Source organism: Oryx dammah, unplaced genomic scaffold (genome assembly GCF_014754425.2).
Source record: "Oryx dammah isolate SB20612 unplaced genomic scaffold, SCBI_Odam_1.1 HiC_scaffold_23, whole genome shotgun sequence".
NCBI classification, from domain to species: domain Eukaryota; kingdom Metazoa; phylum Chordata; class Mammalia; order Artiodactyla; family Bovidae; genus Oryx; species Oryx dammah.
The window spans coordinates 98985193-98992094 of record NW_024070207.1 but is presented as its reverse complement, the minus strand read 5'-3'; the positions used below and the strand labels follow the sequence as shown (position 1 = coordinate 98992094).

The window sequence follows — 6902 nt, the reverse complement described above, 5'->3', positions numbered from 1 at the left end:
TAAATCATATATCAGTATAGGCAGAGGACTATTTGCAACAAGGCTCCATACATTTCATATTTTTATTACCTGAGTTGTAAGAACTCTTAAAAAGATGAAAAACAGAAGTTTTTTCTCAAGCTATATTCAACATCTTTCTTTATTTATAACAGTAATAATATATTTTTCTGACCTTGGCACTGCCTAAATTACTGTCTTAACAGTTTTGTAATCACTTTGGCACTAAGAGTTGTATCTTGAAACGTGTCTTTTGTGCATATGCTACTGAAAATAGACACAGGCAATAGGTATCTTTTCAAAAAGATAACTTTCATCTTTTCATAAAGTTCTTAGTAGAATATACTTAGGAAATTTTATAGAGAAATTTTGCCCACCTGTGGAATCTACAAAACTGTATTTTCCTTTGCTATTAATAAAATGATAGTTTAGCAAACTTTTATCTTCATAGTTCATTTTATATTTATTATTTCAATTTATTGGGGGGATGTATAATTTCCTTGATTCTGTCTCGCTGCAGCAAAGATTTGAAATGGCAGACCAGTGTAACAGCTCAGTTACTAGTCAGAGTTTTGTTTGGCAAGCAAAGAATAGTACACCCTTGAGGCATGAGGGCAGGCTGACCCCAAAGGAGAAGCCTCAATTCCTCTTGTCTTCCTCCTTTTATACATTTGTCTCCCCACTCTCCGAGTCTGCCCTATGTAAATTGGGCTAGCCAGGAGGACTGTTTGTTTCACCAACCTTGTTTCACCCAAGGTTCTCACTCCCGTTCTCAGATTTTCTTTGGTTCTGTTTTCAAGGACTTTTCCCTTTCTTTGTCTTTTAGCCACCCCTATTTTGAACTCCTTTTTCCTATTCTAACTACCTGACATTCCCCACTCAAGAGATGGGAGGCCCAATTCTTTGGGAATAGGAGTGTCGAGATCTCTCTGGCTACTTCCTGCTGAACTGGACAGCAAGGGGCATTGGGCCTCCCCCTCTTGCTAGTCTCAAGCTCATAGTCCTTATAGTGCTGTCCATCTTAGGGTGAGTAATTTTTTCCATGGTTGGCTGTAGTTTTATGTATCTTTATTGAACTGGCACTGCATGTTGTAACTTGTTGACCTGGGCAGAGACAAAACAGGTTAGACAATTGATAATACATGGAGCAATCATAAGCAGCATCAATATGGTGATAACAAGGATTAGTAGGGGCATTAGTTAACTCCAAATTCCCGCTTGCCAGGAATAGGATCCCCCAAAGAGAGATTGTAGGCACCCCGAGAACTCTCCAGCTCATTCTTTGAGATCCTATAAGATCTGAATGTTTTTAATACTTTCTTTAACTTAGCTGGAGGTATTTACCTAGAAACAACACGTCTCATTCAAGATGATTCAAGTCCCTCCTTGTTCAGGGATCAGGAGATCTGTCTCCTGTCTATTTTAGAGTACAACCCCTGCCAAGCTGTCTTAGCTCTTTAGTGCTATCCTGAGAAATCTTATTCCCAGAAACTTAATTTTGGGGGTGTTCATTGGAATGGCACTCCTTTGTAGTCCTGAATAAGTATCTGAGATCTCCCAGGGGCTCACAGGTGTATTGAGTGTCCTCTTCTGTTTTCTTCCATGGCTTGACTCATGAGTAGTGAATCCAGGAGTCATGTCCTGGTACCTTGACTGCTGTGGGGGTAGAAACTATTACGGGGTAGGGCCCCTTCCATGTGGGCTGGAGTTGAATCTTTGGGGACCCATCTTTCAGTTATTAGGACTTGAGTCCATGGAGCATATAATGGTGGCTCTTTAGAATCTTTGGGGTCCTGGTTGACACCCCACAAGCATATATCTTGTTGGAATTGCCCGATGGTCATGGTATAAGATTGGAGGGTCTGAACCTCTGGGTCTAGGAAGAGGTCATTGAGACAAACAAAAGATCTCCCATATATCATCTCATAAGGACTAAGACCAACCTGTTCCTTAGGGGCAATATGGGTGCAGAGGAGAGCTATTGGTAAAGACCCAGGAGGTCTCCCAGGTTATCTTTTTTATTGCTGATTTTAAGAGTTGGTTGGCTCTTTCTACTTTTCCTGAAGACTGAGGCCTCTAGGCACAATGGAGATAATAAGTAATGCCCAATGCTTTAGAGACCCCTTGGGTGAACTTAGAAGTAAATGATGTCCCATTGTCAATTTTTAATGATCTGGGAAGACCAAATCTCAGAATAATTTCATGGAGTAGTTTTTTTTTTACTACCTCCTCAGCCTTCTCAGTCCAGGTGAGAAAGCCTTTAATCCATCCTGTGAATGTATCTGTCATGACTAATAGGTATTTATACCATTGAGAAACTGGCATCTGGGTGAAGTCCATCTGCCAGTCCTCTCCTGGGTAGGTCCCATGCTTTTGGACAGGCTGGGCCAGCTGGGGTCTTTGAACTCCTTGGGGGTTGTTTAATTGGCAAGTGGGACAAGAAGAGACCACTTGCCTTATAGTCATTTGGAGGCCTGTTCCTCTGAAGGACCTTTCTAGTAATCTTTGGAGGGCCTTTTCCCCTAAATGAGTGGTGGCATGTAAGGAGTTAACCAACTTCCATTGGAGGTTCCCAGGCAGAAAAAGGAGTCACTCGTTTTGGAACCACCCCATATGATCTTCTTGAAAGCCCTCACTCTTAGCTTTAAGAGTCTCACTTTCAGTATATGAAGGAGTTTCTGGCAAATTAGTCTTTGGAACTAGGGTAGCAACCCCTATTAGGTCATTGTTCTGTAATGCTGCTCTCTTAGCTGCCTGATCAGCTGCTTGGTTCTTTCATGCCACTTACGTGCTTCCTTTCTGGTGTCCTTTACAATGGGAGACTGAAACCTCAGTGGGCAAATGGACTGCCTCTAAGAACCTAAGGATTTAATCACTGTATTTGATTGGGTACCCTTGGGTAGTCAAGTGGCCTCTTTCTTTCCAAATAGCAGCATGTGCATGTAGCACCAGAAAGGCATACTTGGAGTCAGTGTCAATGACTACTCTTTTTCCTTTTCCCAGCTCTAAAGGTCAAGTCAGGGCTATGAGCTCAGCTTATTGGGCTGAAGTACCTGGTGGCAAAGGTTTAGCCTCTATGGTCTCAATATTGGAGACTACTGCATATCTGGTTCCTCTTTTTCTATCCAAGACAAAGCTGCTTCCATCAGTGTACCAGATTTCCTCAGGATTGGTCAGAGGATCTTATGACAATCCCTCTTGGGTTTTGTCCAGTGTTCCAAGGTTTCTAGGCAAGAGTGAAAGGGGAGAGAGGCCTTGGGGGTAGGCAGGAGGGTAGCTGGGTTAAGAACCTCACAAGAGGATATAGTCAAGCCTGATTTTCCATCAGCACTACTTGATATCTGAGGATCCTTTGATCAGACATCCATAAGTGACCTCTCCTATTCAGGAGTTGTTTCACCTGGTGTCTGGTAAAAACAGTTTGCCCCCAAAAGAGAGTTTTAAAGCATCTTCTATCAGAACTACAATAGCTGCATGATTTCAAAGGCAGGGAAAGATCTCTTCCCAATAAGGGAGTAGGACAGTCAAGGACCACCAGAAACTGGTAGGAAAATATTTGTCCCTCCCAGCAACAAAGAAATACTCAGGTGAATCTTTTTGTAATTGTTTTTCCTGTAGCACCCAAAATGGTACAGGTTTGGGAGGAGAAGGCTCAGGGGTAGGAAGTCAGAACAGAGTAGATAGCCCCTCTGTCAACCAAGAAATTTTTGGACCTACCTGCCACATCCAGTTGCACCCTTGGCTCCAGCCCTGGGATGATTATCTGTGACAGGCAGCCTGGCTGGAGTGGGTCACTTATGTCCTGTTGAACCATCATGAGGGAAGACTTGGCCCTTGACCTTGAGGCTCTTGGGTTCTGAGGGCAGAGTGTCACCCAGTGTTCCAATTGATGGCATTTGTAGCAAGCCATTTTAGGAGACTTGTCACGGTTTGGACACTCTTTGGCCCAATGTCCCGTCTGTCTACAGATTAGGCATTTGCTGGTCATTCAAGGACTCGGGGTTTGCCATAGGGCTTCCCTGGAGGGCGGCCAGCATCTGGGCATGCCTTGTCTCCTTTTCTCCCTTTCCTGGGCCTTGGCCTCCCTCTCCTATTCTCTGTTGTAAAAGGTATTGGTGGCTGTCTGGACCATCTCATCTAAAGAGGCAGCAGGGTCCTGCTGCTATAGCTGTTGTAACTTTATCCTAATGTCTGATGCACATTGGGACAGGAATTTGTCCTTTAAAATCACCTGTCCCTCATAAGAGTCTAAGTCCAAATTGTTAAACTTTTGGAGGGACTCTTTTAGACTTTCCAGAAAGGCAGTGGGGTTCTCACTGGGCTCCTGAGTTACTGGAGCACAGTCCCACAACTAATAGGCTTCCTTCTATTTCCATGGGTGGACTTCCTTAGAGGGGAGACTCTTTGAAGCTTATCCTACCCAGTACTGTTGCAACCTGAGAGCCAGGTGTCCCCAGGTCAGGGTGCAGATCCCCAGGCAGGCTGAGGCATGACAGTCTCCTGGAGATCGAATCCCTGGGCAGGTCAAGGCAGGTTGGCCTCCCAAAAATTGGATCTCTGGGCAGGCTGAGGCATGTTGACCTCCTGGGACTCCTGGACTGGCAGATCCCTGAGCAGGTTGAGGTGTGACAACCTCCTGAGGACCAGATTCCTAGGAAGGTTGACCTCCTGGGACCCTGGACTGGAGTTGGGTGTCCACAAGGTCTCCAGCATGACCAGTGCTGAGCAAGATCAAGGGGCTGAAATCTAAACTCATTGCTGGTTTGTCCACTGCAGATGGGAATATATACCATCATATAAAGCAACCCAAGCCTGTGCCCTGAGACTGGGAACCTGGTGAAACAGGCATAAGCCTTATCCTCTTTTTTTTTTTTCCTTATCCTCTTATTGTTCTGAGGGAGTGTAAGTCACTGATTTCCTCCCCTAGTCTTCTGTAAAAGCAGTTTAAGGTGTTTCCAATGGTAAACATTTCATTGTCATAGACCCACTTTAGGTAATAACAGAAGTAATGACAAAGGAGTGGGTTATAATGGCCCTGTTAGGGGCATTAAGAGTATTTTAATAATAAGCGGGGTGGAGCAATGCTGCCTACAAGGGGACAGGGTCCTGGTTGTAGGAGTTAGTCAGCGGCCTAAGGACAAATTGATAAGAGGCAACAGACCAGATGTTCCATAAAAGTGGAGTGGAAATTTGATCCAGGGGTATGTTTGTAACTTTAGGAGAAGGGTGGTAAAGTTTGGGGCCCAAACGGCCTGCAGGGCTAACTCCCAAAGTGGCAAACATTATCCCAGGAAGCCTAACTGCCCTTGAATGGATGCCATCAACAGATGGACTTCTATCAGGTATTGTGTGCCTATCACCGGCCCTAGGGGGTTCAATGAGAGATGCTGTTGATGCACATATTGTAGGAAACATGGAAGATGAAGGCTTGAATATCCAGACAGATTGGATATTATATAGCATTTCTCTCCCAAAGGCCAGCTATTTTCTGGTTGTCCCTCCAGAAGATTGTAGAGGCAACATTGTGGGCTCAGGAAAAGAGCATGAGACAGGAGGGAATGGGGCAGGGCACAACTTTTGAAAGAATGACATAGCCCAAGGGCATAACATAAACCAATTAAAATCAAATGGGTCCAGGGTGACAGACAAGTCAAATTCAACTAAACCTTGATCCTCAGTCTGCAAGCTAAATGACACACTCAGAGGCACCATGACAGTTCCAAGGCACTATAGAAAGACCAAGGAGTGGGTGGTCCCTAATTGTTGGAATGATCCTCCCACTCATTAGCATATGAAATCACAAAGCCCAGGAAAACTAACCACACCACATTCCATGGCCCCCACACTCACCCCCTGTGATGGCCCACACCCTGCGGACTGTGCTTCTCTCTGAAACTGAACAAATCTACCTCTTACCTATGGCTCTGTCTCCTACTGAATTTTTTGCAATGAGACATCAAGAGCTTGAGCTTCATTAGGTCCTGAAGCCAGGCAACATGGGTTTTGGCCAAGCTCAAGTCCTGGGAGAGAGGAGCTGAAGGATGGGAGGAAAAAGCAGTGAGAAAAATGTGCTAAGGAATCCCCTTCATAACCTGCTGGAAAATCTGCTAAATACCTGACCTATGCTCACAGTTTTCATTGGCCTGATCCTTGGCACAAAGAAGATTAAGGACAGAATAACCCCCACCCACTTGAGCAACAGCTACTAGAGCACAGAAGATAGTGGAGACTTCAGGACAGACTGAGGAGTCGCCTTTCCAGAGTTCCTCAATTGCACCTGCTGCCACTCACCTGTTCACCGGGGGGATTTGAGGAAACAAGAAATGAGAGATTTAAAGGAATTAAGATCTTGTTAGCCATATGGCCTTCCAGCCATAGGAGCGAGGACCTCCTACCTTAACCGGAGGTCTTCTGGAATCTGAGAATAAGCTGCGTGAACTTTCCACCGAGTTGTTTTTGTTGTCCCAGTTTCCAGCATGGTGGGCTTTTTGTCACTTCCCCGGTGCTGGGTTTTCTTCATGTTCAGCTTCCACCGTGGGAGCTTTCACCGAGCTGGGCTTCTGCTGTGCTTGGCTTCTGCCTTGTGGGGGCAGAGCTGAGACTGTTTCGGCCAGGTTAAATCCTAGAAATGGCACCATATATGTTGGGAAATTGAGTAATTTCCTTGGTTCTGTCTTGCTGCAGCAAAAATTTGAAGTGACAGATGGACCAGTGTTACAGCTCCATGTTACAGCTCTGTTTTATTTGGCAAGCAAAGGAAAATACATCCTCAAGGCATGAGGGCAGGCTGACCCAAAAGACTAGAAGAGAACAGAAGCCTCCAGCTCAATTTTGACTCCTCTTTTTATATGTTTTTTCTCCTCCCCCTGAGCCTGCCCTATGTAAATTAGACTAGACAAGAGGGC

General features: G+C 45.0%; 1 long non-coding RNA gene across 1 annotated transcript; it reads right to left on the bottom strand.

Moving 5' to 3' along the window:
- Nucleotides 1-1038: 1038 nt before the first annotated feature.
- LOC120882349 lies at nt 1039-6427 on the bottom strand. The gene is made up of 2 exons (XR_005725476.1): nt 6393-6427; nt 1039-1101 (listed from the first exon to the last, which is right to left on the bottom strand). It is a non-coding gene; the product is annotated as an uncharacterized LOC120882349 (long non-coding RNA).
- Nucleotides 6428-6902: the final 475 nt, after the last annotated feature.